We start from the raw sequence: 18,892 nt of genomic DNA, 5'->3' as shown, positions 1-18,892 counted from the left end.
AATCATTAAATAAATTTTGGCTTGAAATTAGGACAGAATTTCCAGACATTTCTGAAATGGCCCAAACATACTTCTACCATTTTGTACGAAGCGGCATTCTCAGAATCAATGATCATAAAATCAAAGTAACAATCTACTCTGAAAAACATTGAAGATGCTCTTAATCCTGTAGTATCAAATATACCACCAAGATTCAATTCTTTATTGAAAAAGCAAACATCTTATTAATATAGCATTTTTCATCTTTAAGAAATTGTAAACTTATACATATATGTAGCACAAAAATTATTTTAAAATAAATTTATGGTTTAATATCAGTAAATGTTTGATTTGTATGCCTTTTTATTCATTTACATATCCAGGGTCACCTAAATGTATCTCTGGAGAAAAAAGGTCACAAAGGGAAATGCTTAAGTAGCCATACTATAGAATATGATTCCAACTCACCTTGATATTTTTATCGTCTGTTATTCATTTTCCTAAAATCTATTACCAAAAAAGTAAATTATTAGCTATTTCATGAATGTTCTATTTGCAATATCCAAGTACTTGCTTAATCTATCTTGCCTAAAATACACTCTCAGCAATTCTAAGACTCATTATACATTCAAGGCTGATTTCATGTACTGCCTCCTCTTTGAAGCCTTTCCTCTTCTCCCATATTGCCATTGTTTTCTCCCTTCTCAATTTATTTTGAATTTTCCATATCTGTGCACATGTTGTATCACTGAGTAGAGAGTAGGTACCTTGAGAACACAAACTATTTTATCTGTCTTTGTGTAGCTGGAAGCAAACCATTTTTGATTTAAATAAATGAATATTGAATTTAATTCTCTTGACTAACAATGATAACCTGGTTGCTAAAACAATGTACTGTTAAAATGCTTTTTGAATAAGAGAACATAAGTTGAGAACCTAAGTCTGATAATCGTAACAGAAGATGATAATAATAACAATAGCATTTTTATAATACTCTAAGATTCTTTAAAATATCTCCTTGTATTTCCATAACTGAGAGATGGGCACTTTTTAATCCCCTTTTTAAAATGAGTAAGCAGAGACAAACAGAGGTTGAAATTTTGTCCAGAGTCACACAGATCCTAAATGGATTTGGCTGGCTTCAGATTCAGTTTCCTGATTCCAAATCTAGTTCTCCATCAACTATATCACTGTCCTGCCTTTTTGCAGAAGAGACCTCAGGCATCATATCCCCACTGGGTATCAGTTTCCTCACTTGTAAAGAAAAGAATTTGGATAAGATGATTCTGAAAGTTTGTTCCAGGTCTAAATTTCTGATTCTGTTAAATGTCAAATAAATGATATTGACAGTCCTGTAGAAGTCCAGGCAACAGACTGTTCAATCAACCAAAGACTGACCCTGCTGTTTTTCTGGAATGAGTAAAAGGTTCCTAGGATTTGGAATTTCATAACAGTACTAGAACAGAATCAAACTTCCTTTGGGAGGACAATCAGAGAGGAAAGACTGGGAGTTTTTTTCTGCCAAGACCATTTAGTCAGTTTCTATCCAAGGGAACAAAATAAGCAGGAAATAAAAATTATAAAGAAAAAATGATTTGTAAATGAATCTGATTAAAGTTACAAAGTAAAGGGGAGCACATTAAGAGTCTCATTTGGTAGGAAATATAGATATTTTTAAGATGATCTTGAGGATTCAACTTTTCTTGGCTCTGACTTTATTCTATAAAATTAAGTTTTCTCTACTCAATCTAAATAGTGAGAAATCTGAGAGAGAGAGAGAGAGAATATACATTTTTAACCTTTTTTGGACAGAAGCTTAAAATTAGAAGAAAAAAATAGCAAATGTCAACTTCAGAATTGTGTTGAAAGAAATTTGGTGATTTAAAAATTGTTTTCTAGCCTTGCTGATTTTAGGATAGAGTTTGGTAAGGATATAAAAATACTTTAGAAGTTCAGATTTCCTTGGGCTGGGGGTAGATGTACATTTTCAAAAGACATTAAGTTGTTCACATACCATGTAGTTCCAAAAAAGTCTTCTAAAATGGATTTAAATGGACATGATGTTTAATTGGTAAGAAAAAAAGATGTCAATTGAACTGTCTCTATATGGGTATTGACATATAGATATGTGAGAAAACTTTAAAAGCCAGGGACTCATTTTCTTTACCAGGAAAGAACTACAGAGACTACTTATATATTTTATCAGTAATGGGAGGTTCTTGATCAGTTTCATTTCCATTTGAAAAATGGGCCATTTCATCAATCTTTGGAGAGCTTCTTTTTCCTACACCATTCAGAAGCCAGATAACTAATTATAAATCCAGTTAGTTTGTCTGTTAGTCTCTTGCCACCAGAAGCTCACAATATTGATGAAGAACTAAATGTAGCCACTTGATCAACATAGTTCAGTGCAGCTCAAAACTATTAAGCTGAATATATTTAATAGTGTCAGTTTCTCTGGTGACTGGAATTGCGGAGGTGCACTACCATTCCTGGCTTAAATGTTGTTCTTGAAAGAATGAATTAAAATGGAAGTTGGTACAACTAGTTTTTATATAAATAGACTGTGGTTGCAGCTGTACAACTGTGGCCAAAGCAAAATAAAACAAAATAAATTGGTTTACTTTACTGTGATTTTTCTCCAAAAGGATCCTGATTCTAGTCTTGAATCTTTCTTAGAGTCCTTCTGATCTTATCTTTTTTAGCATGTTATGGCAAGTCTAATGAAATTTAATTTAAATTGGCCCATGACTGAATATACTCAGCCTATAATTGTAAAAACTGGGTTTCTAGTTGTTGTTTTTTTTTCCCCTCCCTTTGGCCACTATTGACCTTTCAAAGGATTTTCACTCTGAAAAAAAATGTATTTGAGTAGAAAAGCTTGAATTTATGTTCTTAATGGTGTAGATCATATAGAATTGGGGATAACAGCAAAATTGAAAGAAACAATTGGCTTGGTCTTTGCTTCTTCTTTCCCCATCATCTCCTTTGAATGGTGTAGGAGTGTATCACATAAGCATCTATTGTCTGATTTTTGTCTCATTTTGTTTTATTATGAATTCAAAGAACTTGAATTCTTTCATGTGGGAGGAATTCAGCCTATTTAGTTATTATTATAATTGACAAATAATCTAATAATAGGGCAGGCAGTGAAAAACACTTCATTTTTCAGTACTGGAGTGCCCCAGCAGCACTTGATAGAGAATGGCAGAGGGAATGAAAGGAGAGCTCCACGAACAGGCTAAGAACTTTTTTTCCTCAATAGTATTTTATTTTTCCAAAAATATGTAAAGATAGTTTTCAGTTATCTTTTTGTGTAAGATTTTATGTTCCAATTTTTTCTCTTTTGCTCCCTTACTTTTCCCATCCCAAGAGGGCAAGCAGTCTGATATAGATTATACATGTACAATAGTTTTATTTTGTTGTTTTAGGTTTTTTTTTAAAAATAGCACAAGATCATAACAAGAAATATCATCTGCTATAATTATACTGAAAACTCAGCAAGTACAAAAGTATCAAAAGATGGTGACCTTTAATTATACCCACTTTACATTCCCTCCCCCCAATCCATGCTGTTAGCATATTGGCTGTTCAAAGTCAGAATTTATGAGATTAGATCTCTGTTCTTCCATGCACATAATTGTCTATCTAATTCTATGTACTGAATGTCTCCGAGTTTCAGCTTCTTCATATGTAAAGTGAGAATACTGCCACATTCATGACCTATCACAGAAAGTTCTTCTTAGATTTAATTTGAAAGAAAACAACAAAGAACTTTGGTATCTGAAAAGAATGAGATATTAAGGGCGGGTAGGGCCTGAGAGGCTTTTTGTGATCATTAAATAGAAATCTTAAGTATTTTCCCCTTGCATCACATATTCCCTTTATTAAAACTGGCCACAGCACACATAGAGATAGTGCATAAATAAAGGCAAAAATTAGACATATTCTTGATATGCAACATTATAATTAAATAGTAATCAATGAAGAAATATGAACAAAAATTTAGACTTATTTGGAGAATAATTTAATCTCTCCAAAATGAATGGATCATAGACCAACTACACACACACACACACACACACACACACACACACACATATGTATATATTTATATTTTTCATTTAGATGTAATTTTTCATATGTATACAAATATATGAAAACCAAAATACTAAGACAAAACATATAAGGTTCCCCTAACGTAGCTCTTACAGAAAAAATGTCTATCTCTAAACATTCATATTTTAAAAGAAACAAAAGACCAAATGATTAAAAATAAACTAGAAAAGCATTACATTACTATTTCTTAAATTTACTAAGTTCAAGTATACTAAAAATCCTACAAGGGAGAAATACATACATACATACATATATATATATATATATTTATATGTGTATATATATATATATATATATATATGGATATATACATATACACACGCACTCACATACACATACACACATATTGTTTAAAATTTGCTTTTGTTCTCTCTGGGGAAAAACCATTCATAAAGTCACTAAGAGTCCATACCTGTGCAAAATTATTTAATGAAGATTTATCAAATGGTGTGTGCCAGACATTGTTCTATGGATAAAAAAGGAAAAAAAACCCCACAATTCCTGTTATTAAGGAATGTACATCATGTGAGGAAAGATAGCATATAGATACATTAATATGTACTGAATAAATAAAACTATTTCAAAAATAATTGGGAAGACATTAATTGTTCATAATCTGACCATACATATATTAATAAAATGATTTAAGTAAAATAAATTCATAGAATTAGTGCTATAAGTAACTGAGATTACTTTTTAGAATGAAACATAATTAAAAATAATGTTAAAAAATCTAAAATCTTAAGGGAAATAATGGAATGGAGATTAACATTTGATAAATGTGGGGTAATTCAAGAGTGGAAACATTGTAAATTGTCTGATTGTTTTTATAAAAGGTGATACTTGAAATGAAATTTGAAAAAAAAAAACTGCATATGCTAAGAGACTGAAGTGAAGCAGGAATATGTCAGGCAGGTATGAGGAACAGCTAATGTAAAGGTAAAATACAGGACATGTATCATCACAGATGAGGAACAACAGATAGACTGTTTTCATTGTAAAGCAGAGTATATGAATGACATTAATTCATAATAAGTTGTTGAACTTCATAGTGGAAGTAGATTATAATAGAATTCAAATCCCAGAAAGGAGAATTTGCTCTTTCTCCTCCAGGTAATAAGGAATAACTAGTGTTTTTTAAGTATAAAAGTGACATAGTTAGATCCGAGCACTAGGAATATCAATTTGTTAACTCTATCTAGAACAAACTGGAAAAGTTGGAGCTATATCCATTCACTGACTTACATTTACATAAGATGGCTAAATATGAAAAGTCCTTTGTTTCTTTACAAATAAAGACTAGGCATTGAGAACGTTAAATGGTAAGTATCCTGATGCACTTAGTCGTGGTAGTTTGTTTTACTAGTTTATTTGCAGTGGAAGTTCTCTTTGGGTGCATGTGGAAGAATAACTTATTGGGAAGTGATATAAAAAAGCTAAAAGGACTATATTTGTTATTTATGCCATCAAATTAGATGGCCTTGTGATATTGTATAGTTCTTTAATATATTCCAAATAATTTATGACTTAAGATGCCAATTTGTTTAAACACTAATATTCTCATGGTTTGCTAATTATCTTGGAGTAATAGAGCACCATGAATTTGTAATCAGAATTACAGATAACAAGGGCAATGGAAATGATGAGTGATAGGAATAATGGGATTCCAAATGGCAAATATAGTAATCCTAGAGTATATCTAAATTTGACAGCATATATCCAGACTTATGAGACTGCATATTCTATTTGTGTAGAATTATTAATAATAAATTGATGTTCATAAAGCTATATCATTGACAGGGAGATTTGGTTTTTGAATTAGTTTTATGAATACCTATACTTTATAAAAGAGGTGTTTCTAGCTTTATAACACTATGTCCAACTGTCAGAATAAAAGCTCCTTGAGAGTAGATATCATTATGTGCGTGTGTGTGTGTGTATAATATATATATATATATATATATATATATATATATATATATCACTGGAGCTTACAGCAGGGCGAAGTGCTTGTTGAATGACTGATTTGAGTCTGTATCAGATGAAGATGATATATAATTAGTACTATAATTCATATATTACATGATTGCTAATTATTGGGATATACCAAACATTTTGATTCCTGGATTATATGGACATCAATTTATGATTCTTTTTGAGATTTTATAGTTGGAAACTATATTGGAAATTTTCTGATCCAGTATGGAATCCCTGGCTCTGGATTCCCTTCCTTCTTTTTATTTCTGGGCACTGCCTGTGTATTTCACTGTGTATCTCTTATTACAATCACATATTACATTCATTTTTTGTTTGTTTGTATGGGGTTTTTTCTTATTTGTTTTTAAGGAAACACTACATTGGATTCATATTGAATTTTCAGTTAAATGAAATAGATTTAACTCTTTTTCATAAATATTATTATCTGCTCAGTAGATATAAAGACTAACATTTTAGAAAAAGGAATAACCTGGTGCAAATTCCCTAATTTTTATATTTGGGGAAAATTAAATCCAGAGTATTTGAATAACTTATTTTTAGGGTTTGATTCTTCTGATTCTAAATCCAGTACTCTTCATCATGCTGCCTCTCTGAGCCAATTCTAATATATATATATATATATATATATATATATATATATATATATATATATATATATATATATTAGTGGTTCCATAGAAAAAGCATTGAACTTTGTTATAGAATCTAGAACCTTAAGACCTGAGTTTTGATTTTAGTTCTCTCACTACCTGAGTGATTTTCAACAAGTTACTTAAAGATTTCAGATTATCTATTTCCCCATCTGTAAAATAGTTGGTTGGATTACACAGTATCTGATATCTTTTCTAACTCTAGATATATGATCCTCTCATCTGGAAAACAGGAAAAGATTGTTTTGAATATATGAAACAGAGAGGGCAAAATATTGGAGAAAAGTTAGGAAAAGACATTTTTAAGGAAATCTCTTGTCAACGAGTTTTAGTTTATTGACATATGTGTAGGAAATTCTGTGGTTAAGGGAGAATCAAAACATGAATATAGAATGATTAGGGAGGACAAGATATTTTAAATGCAAAAAGAAATCAATAGGATTATCTAAGTAAAGGCAAGAGGGAAGGAATGAGACTAGGGTTGCTTGAAGAGAACATGTAGTCTAAGAACTTGATTATTTTGAAACCCTTTTTAAAGGCAGTATGGTTAAATCTTAGTTTGCCAGATTACTTAGTTGAGACTGTAGTTATTTGTACATTTTCCTAGAATATGAAGAGAGTATTCTGACTTTTCAAATCAATTTTGTTATTTGAGTAATAGACCATCATACTCATGAATTCAACAAAATAGTGCTATATCACTAAAAAAACAACTTGGGATAAGCCCCATCCTATACTTTGTGTGGCCTATCTCTACAGGAACTAAAAAGGAATAGAAACTCTTGCATTTTACTTCAGCTTCCTCTGATAAATCCAATTGTGTTTTTCACCCAGCTGCTTTTTTATAGTTGATAATAGAATATAAGCCCTCCCAATAGAATGGAAGCTTCATGAGGTCAACATTTGCTTCCTTTTTTGTCCTGATTTTCTAAACACCTAGCACATAGTTAGTGCTTAATAAATAAATGTTTATTGCTGTAGTTTGTGCAGTAGCATCACAGCAGAGCTCCATTTTTAAAAAATACATTAGCTTTGTAGGCATTAACCTCTCAGGAAGCTTCCTTTGGTAGTTTCCTGGATAGTAAGCATTTTGTAAGAGAATCCGTTTCTAAATTTCTTCAGTACCTGTTATGCTGAAAACACCTGGAGAATAAAGCACTCCAAGTGCATACCCATTGCACTGAACCTTCCTTTTATTCCCATGGTCATTTAATAACGATAGCTGATGAATCTATAGCGCCTAATGTCTGAGTTCTTCTAATGAATTTTCCAAATGAAGACAAGCAGAATTTCAGATCAAATAAAATCAACCAAAAAAATGATGAATTGATTAGCTCTCCATAGTTATCGAAGATCCATAAAGATACATTGATGCTTTTCTTTATCAATGCCATCTTTAAGAATTGTATAATCAACCTATAATCTATAATTTATGATTTTTTCTAAGTTATAAATTATAGAATCTTAGGTTGATGTAATCATTGACCTCTAAGGTATCGTCCAACCCTGTGATCCCATGAGAAGATGTATTTAAATTCATTGTTCAACATGTTCACAGCTTCTACAACATCCCTGAAGAGTGACTATCTAGCCTCATTTTGTAACAACTTCCATTTATAGACATTTTTATTTGGCTTTTGGCACATATAAGGCAGCCCACTCCGTTTGCATATTTAAATTTTTAGGAAGTTCTGCATTAATTTGAACACAAATATTCCTCACAATAGTCAACGTTTCAAATTTTCAACCTTAGGACTAGTGAGAGTAAAGCATATGTTATTTCCACATGATATTTAAAATATCTAAAGATGTTATGATAAGTTGTCTTTAAGTTTTGACTTTTTAACATTTTTGCATATATTTTCCTATATTTTTAGGAGAAGGCAGATATTATACCATTATATTCATTCAGCAAATATTTGTTGAATGTCACTACGAATTACTGCTCTCACTATGAAACGGGAGAGGTAAGCCCACAAGAAAAATACAGTTCCTTCTTTCTTTGGCTAGCCAATCAAATAGGACAGATAAGATCAATATAATAACGCTATCACAATTCTGTGTCTCATATACTTCTTAACATATTTAATTTTTAAAAAACCCTTATAAAAATTTGTTATAATTCTATTCTTGAATGAAGATGACATTTTCCCTTTCATTTGACCCATTTCCTTAATGATCAATGTCTTATCTGAGCTAAAGACAATGAAAAGAATTCACACAAAATCTGAAAAAAATAATGGATGATAGGATGGGGAAGTGCATTGCCAATGAGACTAGGAGGCAGAATATATAAGGAGAGAGGAAATTGTCCAGGGAGGAGAGTCTATTAAATGGTAGAAGAGGATAGTTTGGCATCTATCCAGTGGGTTGATGCTCTGAAAGAGCTTAGCTTGCCCTTTTCTTTGAATGGCAATGACATTGAGTAGATAATCAAATCAATGGCTAAACCATGCAAAGAAACGCTGAAAAAAAAGAAACAAAACAGGGATAAAGTATGACTATGCTTGTGACATCATTCACTCCATATCCTCTCAGAAATTTTGGAGACTTGTAAATCCTCCATTTCCTTTGGCTGAGTTTGGACATTGTGAGCTTCTGCTTTTCGATTATGGAAGTCTCTTTGCTATTGTCAATGCCTGATTGACACATTCAACGTGACTTTTTTTCTCTCTTCCAGATCTGGGAGGACCACATCTCTGCCTGAAAGCTGAATCCCTGTCTTCAGCCAAGTGTCTGGTTAAACATTCATAGCTTTAAATACAGAAGATTCTTTGTTTCTCTTATGGAAGTAAGTTGCTATCTCAGTGTTCACAATTTTTTCTAGATAGATCTCAGGAGCCAGGAGAGATTGGACTCATAATACGGCCTCCCATTGAGCCATCCTATGAGATTTGAAAGAAACAGCTGCTTGAGTCAGTCTCACATGTGTTGGGAGTACTTGTATCTGATATATTTCTTTGATTTTTCCACAATTGCACTAATTAAAGTGCTTTGTTTTTACTACCCTCAAAATTTTGAGGTAATTTGCAAACAAAATTTTAAATATAAAATGATAAAATGTTGTCCAAAGATAGAGGCAAAAACAAAATGAGGGAGCATCTTAGTTTAGGGATAATAACAATTCAACCCATGGCACTCACTTTGTTCCTTTGGAGTCCACCACCATTTACATCATTAAACACCTCCTAGTCCAGAGGCTTTTTGGTCTTCCTTATTGAGTCATTTTTTGTAAATCTTTCATAGATTTATATTTTCATACAGAGAACTGACACTACATTGAAACAAGATGTGCAGGCTAGGGAAAAAGTAAGTTTATAAAGTTAATGTTTGGTGCATTATTGAGAAGAATGTGATTTTGTTACATTTGCCAATATTATAAAATAGATCGATTTGAATTGATGGTACCTTTAGTTTATAAGAAATGATACTACCCCAAGATTATTCAAAATATTATTTTCCAAAAGTGTTCTATTGAAATAAAATCATATCTATAAAACAGAGATTATAAAATTTTGAAGTGACCTTGAAAGATCATCTAGTTTCAAATTATGGAATTATGGAATTATTTTTTTACTGGCATGGGAAGCCATATCAAATCCAACTCCAGTGTCTTATGGTAATAGATAGGTAATGACGCTGACATTATATAGAGTGAGGCTGAAAAGACTTCACTAGTCCCAACAATGATCTATTCCTGCTTTACAAGTTCCAACCTAATTTAGTACAGAGAGACAATGTATGTGTCCATCTCATCATCTCCGTGGCCATCACGGGAAAGTATGTTGCCAAGGTGAGTGAACCCATCCACAGAATTCAAAATTTCTCTGTTTGTAGAACTGAAGCTTTACACATGGATGGTACAGTGCTGGCTGCTGGAGAACTTGCTTTCTTAGTGTTGTCCGGCCAAAATGAGCAATACTGGCAGAGAATGGATTCACACTCTCTTGCATCTCCATCGCCAATGCTGCACTGAGTACCCATTATCTGCAAACCAAAAGTTACGCCAACTTTCCCTCCACTTTTGTCTTGGCTTTTAGTCTAGTCAAGTGAAAGAATTTATTGTCAGCACAATAGTGGATCTTAATGCCGTTTTCATTCTTATTGGAGGAGTCTAATAACATCCCAGAAAACATCATGCTTAAAAAATAATCCCTGGAGCAAGGACACAGCCCTGCTTCACTCCATAGTGACCGGGAGAGCATCCTCCATTATCCAGAGCTCATGGAAGCATCCTCTTGTGAAACTGGCACACAATGCTGATGAACTTCTGCAGAAAACCAGATTTGCCCAGGAACTTCAACAGTCCCTTGTGACTGACAGCATCAAAGGGCTTGGTCAAACCAATGAACGCTGCATACAAACCTGTGTTCTGCTCCTGGAGTTGTTGGGAGACAAACATCATATTGACAGTTTCTTGGCCCTTTCTAAAGGCACGCTGGCTCTCAGGGAGATGACCGTCTTCCAGGTGAACTGCCGTCGGTAAGGAGGATTCTGATAAGGATCTTGCCAGCAATAATTAAGAGAGACACTCCCCTGAGATTATTATAGGAAAAACTATTTCCTTTTCTTTTATAAAGAGGCATCCTTGAACTCCTGGGGGTAACTTCCTGTCATATAACCTGGACTATTTTAGTTGCTTTTTGTAAGAGCAGTGGATCCCTTGCCTTGTAAATCTCATCTGGAATAGAATCAACAGCAGATGCTTTGCCACTCAAGAGGAGCCTGACAGCGTTCAAAAACCTCTTCTTCAGTTGGAAGTTTAGCTGAAGAGACACTGACTTCTATCTGAGACATGTGGTCACTGGCTTTGGCACTGGTTGGGGACTGGTGGGCATGCTATGTCATATCCAAAATGGATGAAAAACAATAAGGAAAAGGACCTTTATGTACAAAAATAGTTATAGCAGCTCTTTTTTGGGAGCAAAGAATCAGAAATTGAGGAGATACCCATTAATTGATGAATGAGTGAACTAATTATGTTATGTGATTATGACGGAGTACAGAAATGACATGCAGAGTGCTCTCAGACAAACCTGGAAAGACTCCCATAAACTAAAGCAAAGTGAAATGTATTGTGTACAAAGTCACAGCAATATTGTAAGATGGTCAGCTATGAATTGCTTAGCTATTCTCAGCAATGCAATGATACAAGGCAACACTGAAGGACTTATGATGAATAATACTATCTATACCCGGAGAAAGAACTGATGATATCTGAATACAGATTGAAGCATACTTTCTTCACTTTATTTTTCTTGAGGTTTCATTTTTATTATTTGGTCTATGATTTCTTTCATAATATGACTAGTACAGAAATGTTTTGCATGACTACACATGGATAATCTATATTGAATTGTATGTCTACTCAATGGGGATGGGGTAGGAAGAGAGAAAGGGAGAGAACCTGAAGCTCAAATCTGAAAAAAAAGTTAAATTTGTTTCTATAGGTATTTAAGGAAAAAATGAAATACTAAATAAAAGGATCATGTTCTTATCACTAAACAATGTGTCTCATACTGAGTAGTTGAGATGCACCAAAGGTCTTTGATTCATAAATAACCTTTAAGGCATCATAAAAACATGTTTAATTATTACTATTAGAATAGATACTAATAGATATTAGAATATATATATATATATATATATATATACACACACACACACATATAATCATGTACCTGATTCTTTGTCACTTGCTCATTGCCACAGGACTTAATGGTATTTAAATATAGTAAAATGGTCAAGGGGATATCTTTTGACTCCTATATAAATTGTAATGTCGTAAATGCCAAATGTCCATTGGCAAGACAAAAGTCAAGATGATTGGTGATGGCCCTGGATGGAAGACCTTGGTTTCTCAGATATCTAACTGTATTTTAAACATTTCTTTATCATGGTCTGTTGTAATAAATTATTCATATCTTGTTCCACTAAGGGAATCATCACAGAAAGGGGTGGGGTAGATACCATGCTAACAACAATGGGTTGAGTCCTCTTGGTTACCCTTAACCTGGGTTAGCCCATATGTTTAACAGGTTTACTGAGGAGTGGTCACTGCACATGGTCTATCTCTTAGAGCCTTAGGTAAGAGTTGGGTGATCACTTGGACACTGAAGATGAGTTACTATCCATCCAAAAGGTTTGGGAGCCCTTGAGCCAGAGGTACTGAGTAGCTGTACACCTTGGCAATGGTCAACAATAAATGAAGTTCTCATTAGTTTAATATGGCCTCCATCCATTTCTTCTGTGACAGAGGTAAAATACTGGAAAAAGAGCCAAAATTTAGTAAGAATCATGCCATCTTTAGACTGTCCATTAACATGAACATAATCTGTCGAAACTCTAAACATGAAATCCTTATCCACTGATCAAGAAGCAGACATAATATTCAAGGAAATGAATCATACCAATTCTGGCATTCTTGCTATAAATGAAACCAGCAGACAAAGGAAATTACAGCTAAATAGAACAATGGTTAACAGATTCTCCTTGGAGAAGCAAATAAAGGATTTGGCAGGATATGTTTTATTATGCATTCAAAGGCAATAAGAAACAAATTTCATAGTCCACTTGGTCATTCTATCTCCCTTTTCTCAAGATAAGTGTTTGTGAAAAGACCACCATGAAGATAATTGTAGCTTGTATGCCAACATTTTATAGTAGAGGATGAAGCTATAGAGAAGTTCTATGAATAACTCAATAAAAACCCTCCAAAATAAATCAGTTTATTCATTCATTTAACAGGTATTATTTGTTAAATGTCAATTATGTACCAAGCACTGTTCTTGACACTGGGCAAAAATAATATGCCCCCTGTTTTTTTTAAAGATTTCCATTTTGTTAAGAGAAAATACACATAGATAAAATTTAATGATTAATTATGAGTGAATTTAATACAAAGAAATATGGATAGAAGGATGACTGGCCATTTGGGTAGAAAAGAGAACCCTAGTTGTTTCTAGCAAGAAGCTAGATATTCTGCTGTTGGTTTGTTGTTTTGCATTCATTTTCAAAGAGGACCAATGAATGACAACCGAAGAGTATCTTTACTTGTGGACAAATTGGATTTAAGTGAGACAGAGTTGTACAAAGTCATCACCCTCCAGGGTGTGGCCATCCTGCATGCTACAGCTTCTTGGAACCACAGGTGAGAATTGGATGAATCAGAAGATGGAGGGAATAAGCAGCCCTCCTAAGGGCTTGCCAAGCCATCATATCAGAGGTGCTAATCCTCCTGAACATTATTATTATTATTATTATTAATTTTTATTATTAAATTATTTATTATTATTATTATTATTAAAAGCCTCCTAGAGAAATTAAAAGAAAAAATGTATTCCAGGATTAGAAGACAACTAGGACAAAAAGTGGGAATTAGAAGATGGGATTTTGGTTATAAATTTTGCTAAAAAGTGGAGTTTACAAGAGATAGTATCATGTAATTGATCTGGAAAGACAGATAGGATCCATATAATAAAGGGGATTAAATGGCCAAAGAAGAGTTTGCATTTTATCTTTGAGACAATTTGGAGCAACTGAAGCTTCTTGCATATGAAAGTAAAATGGGCTAATATTCAGTAATTGTAATATAAAGTAATGCATAGGTTAATTCAAGCCAATTAAATACTTATCATGTCCCTGGCACAGTGTAAATAATAGAAATACAAATAAAGCAGTAGCAGAGATGGCTGCTGCCCTCTCTGAGCTTACATTCTAATAAAAAAAGATAATTCCTAAAAAAATAAAAAATAAAAACAAACAAACAAAAAAACCCCAATACCCTTAAAAAGGTGGGAAGGGATGGTATCCATAAAGACAAACAGGAGAAGCAGGAATGGAACCCAAAGAGGAATGAAGGCCTGCCTGGCCAGGCTTAAAACTGAGAGGTAAATTCTATTCCCTGTTGGTGTACGATGGACTGAAATATATTTAAGGAGTACAAAATGAGAATGTTCAAGGGCTTGTGGACCATGTCATTATCTTACAGATTTGTTTTCTGAATATTCTCTTCAGGAGTCTGGAGGAACTAAGTATAAGTACCAAAAATCATCAAAAAATCAAATTGATTTTATTTATTGACTATGGAAAAAAATAGTACAGTAACCACTTACAAACAATTTCTGTATAGATAACTATTTTAAGATTATATATTAAAATTGATACCAAATTGAAAATAAAAATGACGTGATATGCAATGTGGGCAACTTCAACCTGACCAACTTAAACAAATTGTTGACATAGAAAAGTGGAAAATAGATGAAAGATGAAAGAAAATGAACACTCCAGCATGATTTCCTCAGGAAATTTGATGAGTGAAAATCAGCAGCCACTAAGAAGAGACCAATTGAGCCTAAAAATTGCCTCAGCCAGAAAACACTTGAGCTTCTTGCCAGGTGGAAATATGGCAGGCAAGCAAGAGCAACACTGGTTTAGAATATAAATTAGTTCATACAATTTTATAGAAGAAACTTGTAGGAGATTATAATCAGTGGCACCTCATAAAGCAGAGCAAAGGGGTGAATGGAAAGCAAGTTGACAGCTTGAAAGTACGGGGGGGCTGAACTAAGTCTAAAAGTATGTAAAGATGAAACTAAAGGAAGGAAAAAGAGCACATAAAAAAGGAAAATATTTATCAAGATTTCTATTAAAAATCAATTTTATTCTCCATCATTGAAACAGGAGTTGCCACATTTGGACTTGAACGTTATCATCTTCAGTGTAATCTATAAGAAGGAGAAATGCAGCAGAGAAATAAAGATGGAATGGAAAAGTGGCAGAGACCAAATATCCATGGGAGGTTCAAGTAAGAGGTGAGAATCTTGAGAAAACTGAGTGATAGATTCCAAAAATATCTGAAAGAGGAAATAATATCAAATATCTGGGGTAAGTATAGAAATTATTACTAAAATAAGAGATAATATTGATAAGTATTGACTCACAGGTCTACTTACACACATTGATGAGATTTTCTTCCAAACAATCTATTTATAGTTAGCAGCTAAAGTGGCACAGTGGATAGAGTGCTGGTTTGGAGACAGGAAGACTCCTCTTCTTGAATTAAAGTCTGGATTCAGACATTTATCAGCTTTGTGAGCTTGGGCAAGTCATTTAACCTCTCTTTGCTTCAGTTTCCTCATCTGGAAAATGAGCTGAAGAAGGAAATGGCAAATCCCTCCAATATCTTTGCCAAGAAAATCCCAAATGGGATCTTGAATAATCAGATGTGATTGAAAAGAACAACCCTAGCTCAAATTGTGGTGGGAAAAAGCAGACTTGCAAATGATATTAAACAGCAAGTGACATCTTTACAATCACAGAGTCAGCTGAAAACTATAGAGAATATCAAATCTTACTACACTGATTTTTGACTATTAAAAAATAAATTGACTCAGTAGAACAAGGCATTGACTTAAACTCTTTCCTTCAATCATCTTCCATGGTCAAAATATCAAGCACTTTCTGAGAAATACATTGCCCACAAGTGTTTGCCACAGTCTAGGAAAATATGTAGTGCAGTGTTCCCAGGGAAGAGAAGGGAAGAGGGATTCTCTTATGCATGATAAGGTCCTCCAGATGAACATGGTTCTCATATGTGGCTAGTATCGGGATAGATAATGAAGGATTCTATCGTCCACTCAGAATTGCAGTGAGAAAAGTACTTTGTAAGCAGTTAAATGCTACACAAGTGTGAGTTAATACCTTATGTCTTGAATCACAACATTACTGGGAGTTAGAGATTTCTCCCCTTCTTAGAATGTCAAAAGACAAATCTTTACTGTAAGAGGAAGTTTTCTCTCCTCCAATTAGATATGTGAGAAGTGAAGTAAGGAAAAGACCTGCTTCCTTTGTTGGACTGGATTCATGGAACATGGGTCACAGCTGGTGACAAATGAGCATCTAGAAGGCCCTGAGGTTTGATTCTAAATAGTCAGCTAGCTCAGAAGCCTCTCAAACTTTAAATTAGTGGCCCTGAGCTCATGACCACAGAGGTCTGGACCTTCCTTCTGCAAGCAGCTGTCCCCTTTCTTGGGACAGTTTTTTACTGTGGGCAACCGCATGGATTTCTTTTGAAGCAGTTGAATTTTTCCTCAGTATCATCTTTTCTCTTTCCTTCCTTCAGAAGCTGAGAGGAAAATCTTATCAAAGGGAGCTTCTGGTTTTACTAGGTTCCAGACAACTTTCTGGAATTCCCAACCATGAAGCCAGACCTCTTGGGAGCCATGATATGGGCTGCAAAGGTGGTTCCTTTTGATGATCTCTCTGCTAATATCTTCAGGCTGCCTGGAAAGGAGCCAGAGAGAACCTGTAGCCAATAATTCCAAAATTTGCAGTTCTGTACCATTGCCAGAAAGTCTTGTTACTTTTTCCCTGTAGCAAATACTAACGCTAATGGTGGTGAAAAAATAATCACTAACAAACAGAAAAGACAATCCTCTTTTTCCTCATCACTCCATCTTCCCTTCGTTTTTCTATAGTTTGTATATTTCTATGAGAATCACATTAAAATAACATAATGGATAGAATAGACTTGGTATCCAAAGACAGAATACATTCCTGATGTTTATTGAAACCATTTTGATCCACCTTTCAGTGGATGATATTATAATGTGCATATCAAGACACAAAACATGTGAGTCAGCATGAGATGCTAACTAGTAATATAACCTTGTATAAAGTCATGTAACTTTTCTTAATTATAAAATTGGAATTAAAGTAAGTTTCTCATAGGGTTGTCATGATAATAATAGGAAATTACATAACACAAACAATGAGTTTTCCATTTACATCAAAGTTAAATGCAGTTGGTTTTACAAAATAGTTTGTGGTATAAAAAGAATATTTTTTATTTCCTAAGATAAATCATTTGAAATCTTATACTGTATTTTATCATCAGATATTGAGACCTTCACTGTAAGCTGCTTTATCTTTCCATAGTTTTTGGAAGAGCTTGACCCCATGTTAAAAAAATGCCATGGAATGCAACAGACAAATTTTATGACAGCTTGATACATCAGATATCTCAGAATTGTCTGCTCTGTACATTAATTTGTATCTATTAATTTGAATTTATTTTGTTCACTATAAACTAGAAACATAAACAGCATATACTACCCCAAATAATAGTTCCCACCTACACACACACACCTCTTGAATGAAAAGGTTATATTAAAAAAGAAGCAAACATAATCACTGAGAAATTGGTGATGATAGAGATGATAGTACAATGAAAGCACACTGTTTTGAATCAGAAGAGCTAGGCTTGATTCTGATTTCTCCACATTACTAGGAGATCTTGTTCATCCTCTGCTTTAACCTCTACTTACCTAAATGGAAATGGATCTGACTGGAAGAAACTCCAATTTCCAATATATTTTTAAAATTTTACTTATTATATTTTATATTACATATATGTTTATTATGCTATATCTTTTATTTATTATATTTATATTACATTACCTATAACATATGTTTGTCATGTTATGTCATTATATTTCATAACATTATTTTCTCTTATATTATTACTTGATTATATCATTATACTTTCTCACTGAGAGGATTTGAGAGTAATATCTGATATATTAAGATAAATCAAGCTGCCATAAAATTTATATGTTGCATTCTACTTTAATATGTCTTCAAATTCTTCCTCTAAGAACTATGGAGAGAAAAAATGATTACAGAAAAGGTTTCAATATCTGATGATAAAATACAGTATAAGAATTCATGTGGTATGGCTTTAAAAGTAGAAAATATGTGAAAGATTGGTGTTCTTTTATATTATGATTTCAAATTTTAATGCATAGAAAGCCTTGTAGTCATGAAGATCTGAGTTCAAATGAAGTAACCAACCCTGATAGACTGGATGACTATTGGCCAAGGGTTTAATTTCTCAGTCCTGTAACTTTCTAACATTATAATTCGTAGGGTAGTTGCCAACCTATCTTTGTGAATTTCATTCTTTTTCAAATTTATAGAAAACATAAATCTTAAAAGGCTGGTACATCTTAAATAATTTATATTACATTTCACATGTAAGTAGAATATAAATCATTTACAATTCAGACCTGAAACATAAATAACTTATAATCAGTAAAAGAGACATTTACTGATTGGAAATTGCTGATAGCCATGAAACTACAAAT

This window comes from Sarcophilus harrisii, chromosome 6 (genome assembly GCF_902635505.1).
Source record: "Sarcophilus harrisii chromosome 6, mSarHar1.11, whole genome shotgun sequence".
In the NCBI taxonomy this organism is placed as follows: domain Eukaryota; kingdom Metazoa; phylum Chordata; class Mammalia; order Dasyuromorphia; family Dasyuridae; genus Sarcophilus; species Sarcophilus harrisii.
This window is presented reverse-complemented; position numbering follows the sequence as displayed.